Source organism: Sinohyriopsis cumingii, chromosome 2 (genome assembly GCF_028554795.1).
Source record: "Sinohyriopsis cumingii isolate HCF-2022 chromosome 2, ASM2855479v2, whole genome shotgun sequence".
NCBI lineage: Eukaryota > Metazoa > Mollusca > Bivalvia > Unionida > Unionidae > Sinohyriopsis > Sinohyriopsis cumingii.
In genome coordinates this window covers 95,699,937-95,713,158 of record NC_142962.1, presented here as the reverse complement: position 1 = coordinate 95,713,158, position 13,222 = coordinate 95,699,937, and positions in this window count along the sequence as shown.

Below are 13,222 nucleotides of genomic sequence, written 5' to 3'. Positions count from 1 at the left end.
TCATCTAATTTTCGCCTAGCAAGTGATTCATGCCGATTAACTCTTGGTAATCCGAATCGAAATATCATATTTCACTTTCATCCATATACCAACAATTAAGTATTCGTTCACAGGTAAAGATGTACAACATTTTAACTCAGCAAACGCATACCATACTTGTGGTGAAAAATAAAAAAAGCAACAAAAAAGAAAAGAAACGTTGACAGAATGTGACAATTTAGACCAACAAGTAAATCTCCGCATTGTTTCTTGACATTTTCAGAAATGTCAGAAAAAAGCGGAGATCTACTTGTTGGTCTAGCGTGCAATAATATAGGTTAAGCACTTGGCGAATTCATTTTTACATTTTCAATATCCCAAAACAAATATTAACGTTCGTAACATCTTAGGTTATTACGGCGCAGTGTTCACCAATATATTGATTAAAAATGAATAAGACGAAAAGGAAAAATTCATTCGTAACAAAGATTATAAAAATACATACATACATACATACATACATACATACATACATACATACATACATACATAGTTCTTTGTTCTATATTAAAATGTAAAATACATTTAATTTCCAGTTTAAATCAGATGACTGCTGACACTATCGACAAAGAGACGCCATGTAGATTCCAGGTTATGAAAGCGGAATTACTCCAATATTGCGGTAATACCGACAAAATATTTTTACGATATCTTAATACTTGCCCTAATGTTGGGAGTGGTGTATATGTTGCACAAAGTGTTAATCGCCTTGAAAAATGGATGCTAATTCCATGCCATTAATTCTGCCACATGTGCCGTACAAAAGAAACGTACAAGATAGCATTAAAGAAATGATTTTATAACGACCTGTGACGGTAGCGCCAGGACTGTTGCTGAGAATGGACCAAAGCATGAGCGTGAAAGACGATGTCGACCATAGACTGTTTAAACAAATCCCAGGGTTCCAGTGAAAATTAATAAATCGTGTACAACAAAGTTTTAAAGTCAAATCCTGTCAGTTGCAAAAGCCACCAGGAAAAAAACAGTCATCCATACTTCATTTTACCCTGGATTCGATCTCCTGGGTCTTAAGAAATACAGTAATCATATGATCTAATTCTTGCATAGCATCATCAGACATCATCAGACGACATACTGGTTAATCGATGTCTTACAGTGACAACGATTTTAACAAGATATGGATTCTATTTGAAAACATGGGATGCATCAAATTATTTGTAGACAGTGATATTCATGGGGGTGTTTTTAAAATAGTGACATTGTCAGGAAATCAACTGGTGATGCAGAACTGGTAGCTTATGTCATGATCATGTAGTGTATATAAGTACACGACAGGTGGTGCTATGCTGTAATATTACAGAAAACTTCGAATACCGCTATATATATATATATATATATATATATATATATATATATATATATATATATATATATATATATATATATATATATATATATATATATATAAAAGTAGTGAAGTGGGGCACTCTAGCCTCAATGGAAATTAGCATTACAGAGACCCCTGGGCAAAGCTAGCCTCAATGGAAATTTAACATGGGGAAAAATCGTGGGCAAACCTAGCCTCAAGGGGAATTTAACATGGGAAAAAAATCGTGGGCAACTCTAGCCTCAAGGGGAATTGAACATGGGATTTTTTTTTTTTTTTTAAATATTTTTAAAAAAAAAAAGGGGGTAGGCAATTGAAAGTCATTCTCTTTTCGAGAAATATGGGTGGCCCTGAAAAGGGCCTTTGGCTTTCTTCTATTTCCTCCATTTCCTCATCCAGCCCCTAATCTTTCCCCAAATTCCCTTCTTCTTTCTCTTTTCATTTTCCGGTATCCAGTCCGGGTGACCATGGCTCGGAACTTCTGTTGGATTTTTATCCAGTTATTGTTCAGTCTCTCATATTCTTCTTTTTTCTTTCTATTCTCTTCTTCTTTTCTATCTTTTGCCCACCTGTTTTTAATTTTCTGCACTTCTTCCTCTATTATCTTTTTCATCTTTTCTTCCGCTTTCTTTAGTTGTTCACTGCCCCTTTTCACGAACTTCCACTCTGACCATTTCTCTAGCTCTTCTAAATAGCATCTCACTGCTTTTACCTTGTCCATAGACTCTTTTATAGTCCCCACTCTTACATACTCTGGTTGAATCAATCCTCTCAATCTCTTAACTTCTTCCTCTATCATCTCCTCTATCATCTTCCTCTCTAATTGTAGTTCATTGACATAGTCAAGACTTTTTCTCAACCTCCATTCTCTTTCTATCCTTTCAATAGTATATTCTCCATCCATCATCCAAAAGTAAACATTTCTTAAATCATTAAACAACGCCGACACTTCCATCTTGTATCTGTTATTCCGTAGAATGGTTCGAACGACGAACGTGGTGGGTTCTTATAGTGAAAGCGCGGACGTGATGAAAAACATCCCCCTAAAAACATAAAATTGATCTTACCTAGATCATGACCAAACAACGCGCGGACGTGAAGGAAAACATCCCCCTACTTTCTCATTTCATATAATAAAACCCAAACTATACTCTCCACATACGCTAAGAAACAATTAAGAAACCCATAATCTACTATTCACAAAAACATACCTGAGCTCTTACAAACACGAACACACAAACACATACCCTCACACTATTAAAAAAAGAGTTAGTGTTTATATTCACATTACTCTACCTACACACATTGGCAAATTGATGGTTATTTCTTTTCTAGAGTATTGGGTAGCCCTGAAAAGGGCTGTTGTTTTTTTTTTTTTTTGAACTCCAGATGCACCTATCTAATGATGGCACCTTCCTGGCCTGGCGCCACACACGCATCTTCTTCCCCAGTCTCCTTTCACCTTTCTTCTTGGGAGTGCAGAGGCGGGATATGTGGCTTCAGAATCCCAATTTTCTGTCTCTGGGATTCTGAAATTTCCTCTCTCCTCTTCTTTGTTTCTTCTCTCCTCTTCTTTTCTTCTTCTTTCCTCCTCCTCTTTCATTCTTGCTTCTTCTACAATGGCCTCCGCGGCCAGTTCATTTAGTATGCGCCTGGCATATTCCAGGTGCATCTGGAGTTCTAGCAGTTTCACAATTCTGGTATTCATTGTTTTGTCAACGAATGAACAGGGTAGCTAGACTGTCCAGCGAGTTTCAATTTATAGTGAAAGCGCGGACGTGATGGAAAACATCCCCCAAAAAACATAAAATTGATCTTACCTAGATCATGACCAAAACAACGCGCGGACCTAAAGAAACACTCACTCACTTTTTTTATACTACCCATTCCTATTCTAAAAAATCTTTTTTCATTAACCACTTCAATAGACTATCCACATACGCAAAGCAATCCAATCCAACCCCAAATCCACTCTCCCACACCTCAAACACCAAAAAAAATCATCTTAATCTACTATCCACACCAACGTACGTGAGCTGTTACAAACACAAACACACAAACACACAAACACTTACACTCACACTATAAAAAAAGAGCTAGTGTTTATATTCACACTACTCTACCTACACACATTGGCAAATTGATGGTTATTTTTTTCTAGAGTATTGGGGGTAGCCCTGAAAAGGGCTGTTTTTTTTTTGTTTTTTTTGTTTGCTATGACAATCTTTTAGTTTCTAAGAATGCGATGTCCTCTAAGGATAGACTTTCTGGCGATAGGTCTGCTTCTTCGGAAAGAGAAGAAGAACTCTTTGGTGTCGATACGACAATCGACAAAGCCTCTGTCAGCTTCAGGTTGCTGCTGCTGCTGCTGCTGCTGCTGTTGTTGTTGCTCTTGCTGCTGTTGCTGCTGTCTCTGAAGTCTGTACTTCTCTGTCCATTCTTCTTTCTCCCTGTTCACCTCTTCTCTGAAGAGCTCTTCTATCAGGTCTTCAGTGACTTTTAACATTCTCACATTCTCTATCTCTTCTGGCTTCGGTATCAGACTGTGTCTGACCCTATGCAAATTCACGTAGGCTTCGTTTAGCTTAGCTAGTTTGGAGCACATCTTCGTAGGAGGATGAGTCGACAATGGATGGTTAGACTGGAAACAACCCGGTTTTTAAAGTCAAAGCGCGGACGTGAAGGAAAACATCCCCCACACGGTTTTCGAGCCGCAACGTTCAATGAGTGTCATGAGAGGGATAGTAAGAAGTGAAAGAGCATCAATCAAACATTCTTATAAGCAAACAAAGGCATTTTTTTTTCAAAACACAACATTTTTTATTCAAAAATCACTTAACACTAAACAACAACAACTCTAACATATTTTAACAATAATCCAACACTATAACATCAAACATTTTTTTCTTCAAATGACAAACATTTTTTTCAATTCACAGTCTACTTTAAACAGGGCTGACAACGTTGTGAATGAAATTGTGATTTCCACTGTTGGAAGTCATTAGGCCATTGATGGACACTACGTTTCCTAGCTTGAGACAAAAGATAAGCATAATGGTCACAAAACCATCGATCACATCGTTTCTAGAAGAAGAAAGAGGATCAAAATGAGTCACTAAATGTTCTAAGGAATAGCCCAGGCTGCGATGATGCAGAAAATACACACAGTACTGTCCACACACCAAAGAATCTGTGCCTTGTAATTTCACATTATTGAATCGGGTGGTTTGAGCATTTCTTCTCATAAAGTCGATGATATCGTCTTCCAAAGGAGGCAATCCGTACGAATCAAAATATTCCACACATCCTTCTTGAGGAAAGTAGACGGCTACCCAGTGGGTTCCTGGGAGATGACTGTCGTCCGTGTTGATCACATAAGCTTGATGGTCTTGAGGTTTGCGATGAGGGAGTTCATCTTTAGCACAGACAACAGGATTCCAAGAAGCCGTATACGAACTGTGGTTCAAAAGGTAATAAAGTTCCCAGGTATCCATTTGTGTTTTTTTTTCTTCTTCACAGGTAATAATAAGTCATCAATTCGATCCTGACTTTTTGCTTGAAAATGTCTGACAAATAACCGTTTCTTCGTTTCGTCTCCTCACTCTGATTCAGGAGAGCTTCGATACGATGGATCTCTTGAGTGGTTAATGGTGGACAAGAATGTTCACGCAAGTCTTTATACCACTGATGCCACACGTCTTCGTCCGAGATGAGACTCCAAGCTTCGTCCAGGTACTCGTCCAATTTTTCTTCTTGACTCAACATCAGGCATTTATCGTGTTGAATTTGACTGGGATGATCGTTTTGACATCCATAACACTCTTTTTTGATCAATTCCGTCATTTTTTCGACCAAGTGTTTGGCAAAACAGCAGACTAAATGGGCTTCTTGTTCTGGCCATCTCGACTTCATCATGATCACTTCTTCGTCTTTGTCTTGAGATTCTTCTTCCACAGTCTCCTCACATTCCATGTCTAAAGTTTCTCCACTAAGTAAAGAGGGAGAACAGTCTTCCATGGCTTCTATTAGTCTAGAATGACTTCTCTCAAACTGTTGATTTCTATGGTATTATCGAATTCTGCATACAGGATGACGTTCACTGTCTCTTTCAGTGATTCTGTAAACTGAAGTTCCACACGAATCTGGCCAGATTTTATAGGGTGAAAATGTCTCTCGTCACTGCCTTGGCCAGGAGTGAAATCAAAAGCCCACAAAGCGTAGCCTCCTGCGTAATCTTCGTACGTAATACCGTGACTGGTGTTGGTCCCTAACTCTCCGGTGGCTTCGTACAGGGACAAGTACGATCTCAAGTAATTCATCTTTGTGGGATCAAAGTCAGGTTCGAAAGGTCGGGTACACAAGGTCTTGCCATCGCGACTGACTTCAATCTTGGACACGTTGAAGTGATCAAAGTTGAAAGGATTTTGAGCGAAGGCTCCGTTGAAGGCTGAATTCTTGACCATACCAAGGATTAAACGCTTGCGTAACTGTCCTTGGAACAGATGATCTTCGATCATGGATCGCTGTCCCCTAGGAATGGTGAAAGTTTTCACTTCCACACGTCGTATGGGATACTTGGCGGTCGTTCTGCTCAACGTTTGACTGATGTCGTTTCCCACTTTAGGTAACACTTCCACGCGTCGTACGTAGAGTTTGGCCTCCTCGATTTTGCTTTTAGGATTGCCAGTCTTAGTAGCATCAGCATCAGCCAACAAATGGAAAGCGGCACTGCTGCGATTCAGTCTCAAGCGGACATTGACCCCGCTCAGCAAATATTTCTCTTGCAACCACATGTCCAAATGCAAACGATCCATTAGTTCTAAACTCTGTCCCACTGTGATTTTCTTTTGTCTTTCCTCAAAGCCGTCATTGTCAAATGCGTCAAACTTGTTCGCTTCGTCAGGTTCCCATAGCACACAAGCATTGAGATGAGTATTCTTGGCATCTATTCCGTACGTCAAGAGATTTTCCAGGTAGGCACGGTAAGGGTAAGTATCCATGCTACTGCTGACCAGTTTGTTATTCAAGTACAAGTCCACTGAGCTGAACAAGGAATGCATGAAATTGTTGACGGGAGCTATATTCTCGCTGTCTCCTACTTCACCATTATCCTTATCTAGAACTTTGACTTTCAGGTACAAGTAACTGCTATTCAGATCGATGTAATCTTCGGGCTGTCCTTTGATTTCAAACTCGATGGGAGCGGAATCCGTCAAAGAGGAGACAGGGTGAAATTCCACCCATTGGGATTCTTGCATCGTCATCATGGTAGGTGGCATGGCAAACAGATCCAGTTCCGACTTGGAACAAACGCAAGACTCTCGGTGCATCATTTTTTTGTCTCTTTCTCAATAATCGAAAACGTCTAAGTCTCGAACGGTTCTTCTTTTCTTGGCCTTTCTAGCTTGAAGTCTGGTGAAAGGGTGTTTTCTTCGTCGTCTCTTTCTGCCTTGTCCTTGCTGAATGCTTGACTCGGTAGCGTGCAGGGCATTTATAGGTGTGTCTCGGCGGCCCAAAAGGTCTTTGCCCGTTTGCAGCAAGACATTTTTGCCTGCCCTCATGAAGGTTTCTTTAGGGTTTTGTTTGTCGATGATGACATTTTGGAGAAATTCTTTGCCTTGCGTCAGTGCCGCATCTTTTAAGGCGTGCAATCCGCGTGTCACCATCGGTTTCAACACCGGGGCCACCGAATGAAAGGCCGATTTTAACATATCTCCTAAACCGTGTCCTCGCTGTCGTGCAACCCCTCGGTACACTGGATACATGACTTACGAGTCGTGAGAAAACCGTTTTCGAAAATGGAGTTTCACCGTGACTTTTCCTTTGGTGAATGGAATATTTTGTCCCAGATCTCCTTTTATAGCAATGTTGACCGTGTCCAAATACGACTTGCTGACAGGCAAATAGTGAGGATGTACAAATTCCCGGTGGACGTGATAGGTGTTTCCACCTTCCTGGTCACTGGTTGTGGTACTATCCACTTTGAAAGGAATGACACGCAGTAACGGTACGGAGGTGTGTCCCACCACGTTATACTCCACCACATCGGAGTACACAAACATCAGATTCAGTCCTTGGTTCAGTTCTACCGGTTTTCCAAAAGCTCTGTAAAAATCCATATTATTGTTGATCTTGGGGCTCCAATTGTTTGCGACCATTGTTGGATGTCCACCCAAAATTTCAAACAAACAACCATTGAACCTGAAGGACAACATTTGGGTATCCTGAAATTTCATCAGTAAGCGACGAGCCACTTTATGGTACTCCAGGGTGACACGTTTATTTAGTTTGTTCAGGGTTTTGCCAAAGGCTAAGTCGAACCTGTCCGCAATAGTGTCCACCAAATGTTGGCCACTAAAATAAAACCCTGCTGTAATTTTCAAGGTGTAGATACTGAAGGCTGGATTGCTGGCTGGTCTTGTGATCCCTGAAAACTCGTTGATGTCATTAATGTAGTTTTGTAATTGTTGGTTCAGGATTTCGACCTCAAAAGTGTTTTGCTTTTCAGTGATGTTTTGGATTTGTGTAGGGTGAATCATTTCTACTAAAGCCACCTCCCAAAGGGCTTCGTGATCTAACTGGATGGCCTGAGGTAATTTAGCCGTGTAACAGCACAACATGTTGTTGGGAAACACCTCCATGGAACTGTCACTGGGTAAAGTTAAGTAAAATTGGTTTTGGTGACTCATAATTCCAGAGTTCTGTGGCTGTCCGAGGGGTTACTGGACGTCAGAAGCGTGTCTCCGCCCAAAATGGGGTTCTGGTTGTGATTGTTGTTGGAGTGGTGACTGGCACTGGCACTGGACACAAGGTTCCCGTGGTTCCCGTTCGAGGAGAATTTCAGGGAGGGATTGGGAAGCAGGTAACCGATGCAACTGCTCAATAAAATGGTCCACAATTGTTTGTCTCCTTGTTGCAAACTCAAATTGGCAATGGCTGCCCCGATGACACAATACAAAACGAAGATTTGACAGAAAAAAACGATTTGCGTTTTAGGCACACGTTCTCCACACCACACCCACAAGGGTTGTTTTTGTAAATCTTGCACAGAAGAACTAGGTGAAGGAGGAGTGGTCGACGTAGCTGCGTCTGTGTGAAACGGCATGATGGTCACTTCTTTTTATAGTCGATGACTTGCGAAGCCTCGATCCAAGAATCAAAACTGGGTGGATATCCTTTCCAACGTACTTTGACTTCTTTGACACGTCGTTTGCCCACTTTACGGGTTCTGCGTTCGAGAATGCTTTCGATGTCGTACACGTCGTCTTCTTTTTTGGTGACACGTTGTAATTCGGGCAAATAAAACGTTCCTTTGAGCACTTCTCCGTTCATGTCTTCCAATTTATAGACGGTAGGATGACGGCCATGCACTCGTCCAGTGACGTGAAACAATTCGGTCGTCCAGTTAGGTAAGTAACCTTTGTCGAAAGTGCGTTTGGTTTTGTCAATGCGCACCCAATCTGCTACGGCCAAGTCTCCACTTTTCTTGGGGACAGCCCTCGTCGGGGACGTACCAAACAGGCGCTCAAACACCAACACTTCGTTCTCGGGAGTCACGTCTTGCGGGGCACGTCCGATGCTTCGATGGTAAGATTGGTTGTACGCTTGCACCAGGTGCGGTAAGATGTCGATGTACTTCAGAGTGTGGTGATGCGTAAAATATTTCCACATGCATTCTTTCAAAGAGCGTTGAAAACGTTCCACGATGCTGGCTTTGGTTTCAGGATTCTCGGTGGTAAAAAAATGAATGTCACGTTTCTTTAGTTCTTTTTGGAAAGCTTGGTTCAGAAATTCGGTGCCTTTGTCCTTTTGCCATCGAAGAGGGTGACGACCGCTTTGTTTCAACACCCGTTGCAGGGCTCGCACTAACTCGCTGCTCGATTTGGAAGTCAAGGGCACGACCCAGGCAAATTTGGAAAAGACGTCGATGACACAAAACAAATATTTGTAACCACGATTGTAGCTGGCCAAATGAGAGACATCGGCTAAATCGGCTTGCCATTGATGATCGATGCCTTCCACTCGGGTGCGACTTCTGGCAAACTTGCGTCGAATGGGTTTGTGTAAAGTGTAGGTAGCTTGTTCTTGTAACCATCGTTGCACTTGAGGTAAACAGAGACTTTTCAGTCGCGTTTTGGCAGCACGATACAATTTTTGAACTCCTGCGTAACCTGCAGGATGGGAGGGATCGTAGTAAATGCTGGCTAAGACTTTTTCCATTTTTTTGTGTTGGTTGGTGTGTTAATAAGACACCCACTCTTGGAGGATGCTACTCTTTTTCTCTTGGGGTATTTTCTTGGATTCCAATGCTTTGCGTGTGCGACCAGCAATAGGTGTTGAAGAGGAGGATGTCTGAGCGGGGGATATCGGTTCTTGTTTCACTTCTGTCTTCACTTCTGTCTTCACTTTCTTTTTCTCTTGTGATGAAGAAGGGGTGGCCATCATCTTTTTAATCCATCCAATTCTGGAGGTAGGTGGTGTTGTTAACTTGCGTACTTTTTCTGGTGGAGTTTGAAACCCTTCTTCTTCTTCTTCTCCTTTTCCTTTTTCTGTCTTGGTCACTGGTAGTGGTGGTACTGGTACTGGTATTGGTACTGGTGATGGTGCTGGACTTTTCATCAGGGTCTTAAAATCTTTCAGAGTGGGTAGAGCTGTTTCGTCTAAAGCTTTCTTGTGAAAGAGTTGCAGTCGTTGCAAGAGTTGACCGTACTTTTGCGATTTTTCTGTTTCGGACAAATCTTGGCGATCCATCAAGGACTGCAATTCGTGTTGTAACTAGGACATTTCGCTCAAATTGGGATTGGGAGGTAAATGCGGGGTGCGTTGTTCTTGCCACCGATGGTATTCCATCCATCGTTTGTAAGGCACTAAAGCTAGTTTTCGTCCTTCCATGGGGTTGTCAGGGGTCGATTCTGAGATCTTGGGACTTCCAAAGGTCTTTTTATCTTGCTCCCACCAGTCCTCCCAACATGGTTCCCAAGACTCCTTTCAGTATGGGGCCTAACAAGAGGGGTAAAATGCCTCCACGTTGGACCAACATCTTCTTCTTTTGACGAATGGGAATTTTCTTTTGAACCATTTGGCGAAGAACGTGACGATGTTTGCTTAAGCATTGTTTCTGGTGTTTGGACAAAGGGATCGTGCCTTTCAAGACGTTCAAACAACATTCGCACACGCTATCGATGACCTCTTTGGAGGCTGATTGAATGAGTTTTTTTTTCGTAGGGGTGGAGAAGCTTTGGACAGGACAGATAACATGTCCCCATGTTTGACTAAACGTGGTGGTAGTCCTTTCCTTTTCTTTCCTTGGGGTTTTCTGGAGGGTGACATCTTTGAGTCTTCAGGAGCACCAAAAAAGCACTGATACCCCCGACTTGGTCACAGGTCTTTTTTTATACTGGAACGCGTCGCCATTGATTGTCTTTACGTCGTATTAGTTTGAGGACAGGCATGACACGTCGTGGAGGGGTACGCAACGGACTAAATCGAGCCAGTTCTTGCTTGGACAAATCCAGTAAACTTTGGAACATGCCCGATCTTTCATGGACTTTGATTTTGGGAGAAGGTACTTTGTGAGCAGCAGCCACTGCCACTAAATTGGAGGGTCCTACCACTGGGGAAGTTCTTTTTGGAGTCATCAACGGAGAAGTTCTTGGTGTGATCAACGTCTCCAAGTACTCTTCAGTTCCTGGTGTCATCAACGGAGAAGTGGATGAACGTGAGGCTGCCGGAGACACAGTCACTGCCGTGGCAGGTCGTGGTTTGCGAGTGTAAGGTTGCGTCCTGGCCGAAGAAGTGCCTCTCTTGCGACTAGTTTTCTTCTGTGGACTTTTCTTTTTCTGGGGACTTTTTCTCTGTTTCTTTTTCCGGGGTGGCGTCTGGTAAGAGGAGGCTCCCGCCACTGGAGAAGTTCTCCTTGGGGACCTGGTCTTTTTCTTCGTCTTGGAGCTTGGTTTGACTTTTTTCTTGGGGATAACTTTGGGGGCATTAGGATCCCATCTTAAGAGAGAGGGAATGATGACCCCTCCTAGAGTACCGTTCCCTCCAGGTTTCAAAATGATTTGTTTTTTGGTTTGAGTGTCGATGCGGGGATCGGCCAGTTGGACCAAAGCGACTTTGTTTCGATCGAAAAAGCGTTTGGTTTGATGAGTAATCTAAATGATTCCTTGGAGTATTTGACGTGCCGTCACCGTGAACCATCGTAAGACTTCTTTGAGACTAGCTTCTAAGACACGAGCTCGTATTTGTGGATTTGTTTCTCGACTGATGCCATACAAGGCACGAATCAATTTGACGGGAAGATGCGACTGAAGGGACGTCATGTTCACACTGTGTGTGAGACAGACGAAAAGGGTCTGAGGTTTTTATAGATTTTTTTATGTGGAGTGAAATTAAGTCGAGGACGAAACGTGTACAGGACAGGCCCTCCGTCTTGGCCCCAGTGGTGAAACAAGTGGGTACGAAATCGCAAATCCTCGGGGGTCGTAGGTTTCAAATCGACGAGTAAATAGGCGTGTGGTGTTTGAGTGGCATCGTCGTACGCCTGAGTCAGCCAAGGCGTTCCTAACTGTTTGGCTAAGACTTACACTTGCGATTTATCTCGAGGGCTTTTAAACAAGACCACGTAATGCGCATTGAGACTGATGGTGCGATGGGCTTTACTTTGTTGAAATAAATTTTGGGTGATGTAAACGACACTGCCATTACGGTGATGCCCTTTGAGCGTGAACCACAGTTTAATTTCTTCTTCGTCTTCTCCTAACATGTCGTCAAAAATGACCAAATGGGTTTGACGGGAGTCAGAAACGATGCCGTCGTCTTCTTTAGGAATGCCTTCCACAAACACGATGGAATCGCCTTGACTTTCTCGCAAGAGGCTGTACGCCGATTGCCACTCTTTATAACACCACACGATCCGTTGAGGTGGCCGATCGAGCAAATGATGTTTATGTTCCATCAAACGTTTGACGAATTCGGTTTTGCCTGTACCGCTAGGTCCAGCAATGAGCATGTTAAAGGGATGGCGAAGATAAAAAGCCTCCCAACTGGCATGATCTAAGTGTTCGTCGATGACTTTGACAGTAGAGGAAGAGGGAGCAGAGACAGCAGAGGTAGCCATTGTGTGAGGAATGTCACTTGTGACACGAAAACAAACAAGACAAGAGTTTATATACTTTTTTCAGAACACGTTTATTGAATGTTTTTTCAAACATGAATACGAAAGACAAAAATACATAAAAGCCAAAGGCTTAAGTACAAGAATAAAAGGGGGTGTAAATCACAAGCTACACACACATCGTCATACACGTCCTGGGTAGCTAAAAGTTGACGAATCTTTTTTTCCCGTAGAGGTCGAGAAGTATCCAGATGAAAACGCAAGGCTTTGAGCAAAAGGTGTTTTTCGTGACCATTTAAGGTCATGGGGGTATGGTAAGTACTGATCGTAAAGAGTCCACAAAGAATCGGCTGGTAAACGAAATCCCAGAAAACAAGTCACTAAGACACACACCACTTGTCGACCCAAATTGAATGGATACAGTTCTTGTAATAATCGATCGTAATGATCCACGGTTTGAATATGGTCATTGAGTTCCTTCCACGGAATCTGTTCAATAATATGTGACATAATCCGTGGCATTGCAACTTGATTTTATAGTCTCTTTGTTTCGAAAGCAATAAAGGTAATTTCTAACTAGACATGTTCGTTCTCCAGTAGGGAATTTAAATGTTACATACTGTAACTGAAACGTCAGAGTTTGTCTAGATGTTTCGTCTTTCTCTAAGCAGATTCCATGTAACAAATGTTGGTAATCCTTTAACTCGTCTTCCTCAATA